Raw genomic sequence first — 1,120 nt, 5'->3', positions numbered from 1 at the left:
GGGGGGGTGTCTTTTCTTGATTTATGATTCACATGGAAGGGTCTAACACACTTTGGACAAGGTGCCATCCCTGGGCAGGTGGGCATGGATTATATAAGGAACTAAGCAAGCCATGGAGAGCAAGCCAGTAAGCAGCACTCCTCTGTGGCTCTGCTCCAGTTCCTGCCTCCAGGTTTCTTTCTCAGCTTCCCCTGATAGTTGACTATAAACTGTAAACTTAAATAAATTCTTTTCCCCCAAGTTGTTTTTGGTCAGCGTTTTCTCACAGTAACAGAAAGCAAAGCATAAACGACCAGCTGTGGCCTCACATTCTCCGGCCCTCTGCAGCTGGAAACCCAGCCCTCTGTGATACCCAGGCCAACTCTGAATTAAAATGTTACTTTGTCATTGCATTTGCTTATTCATCTGCTCACTTATGTGCATGCTGCATGCGTCCTTGCTTGTGAGGGTCAGAGGACAACTGTCAGAAGTCAGTTCTCTCCTTCCACCATGTGGGTTCCAGATAGCGAACTCAGATCATGAATCTGACAGACATCTCAATTTGCTGAGCCCTCCCCCTGGCCTGAATTAGAATTTCACTTTTACCCACTGTCTGCCTGTCTTGACTCTGGGCTTGTAGGCTAGGTCACATGCTGTGCAACTTACCCTCTGCCCTAGCCTGTAAGAGCAAAGAAGTCCCTCCGTCTTAAGGAATGTAAGGACGTTTCCATTCAGGAACCTAAGCTGCCATCTGTGATGACTGCTGCTCTCCTAAGAAAGCTCTTTGTGTGGGGAGGGGTTATCTCAGCTTTCCTGCTGCACAGCCTGTAGCATTGCTATTATTTATAATAATTAAGTATCATCTTGATCTCTGGAAATATTGAATGCTAAGGTCTGTCACAACTGCATGACCAGACTCCCACTGAAAACCTTGTACTTAGTGGACTCCCTGAGTAGGGAATCTGAACTTAAATTCTGTGTATCACCAAGCACAAGAGAACGGTGATGTCTGGCCAGATTTCCCAGGAGAAGCCAACTGAGTGCTTGTGCTTAGTCCTCTGACAATGTCTCCCATCATCTCTTCCCTTTGCTGCCTTTCTTTCTTTCTTTCTTTCTTTCTTTCTTTCTTTCTTTCTTTCTT

This window comes from Psammomys obesus, unplaced genomic scaffold (assembly GCF_907164565.1).
Source record: "Psammomys obesus unplaced genomic scaffold, mPsaObe1.curated_primary_1811, whole genome shotgun sequence".
In the NCBI taxonomy this organism is placed as follows: Eukaryota; Metazoa; Chordata; class Mammalia; order Rodentia; family Muridae; genus Psammomys; species Psammomys obesus.
Note: the sequence above shows the minus strand (reverse complement) of the source record.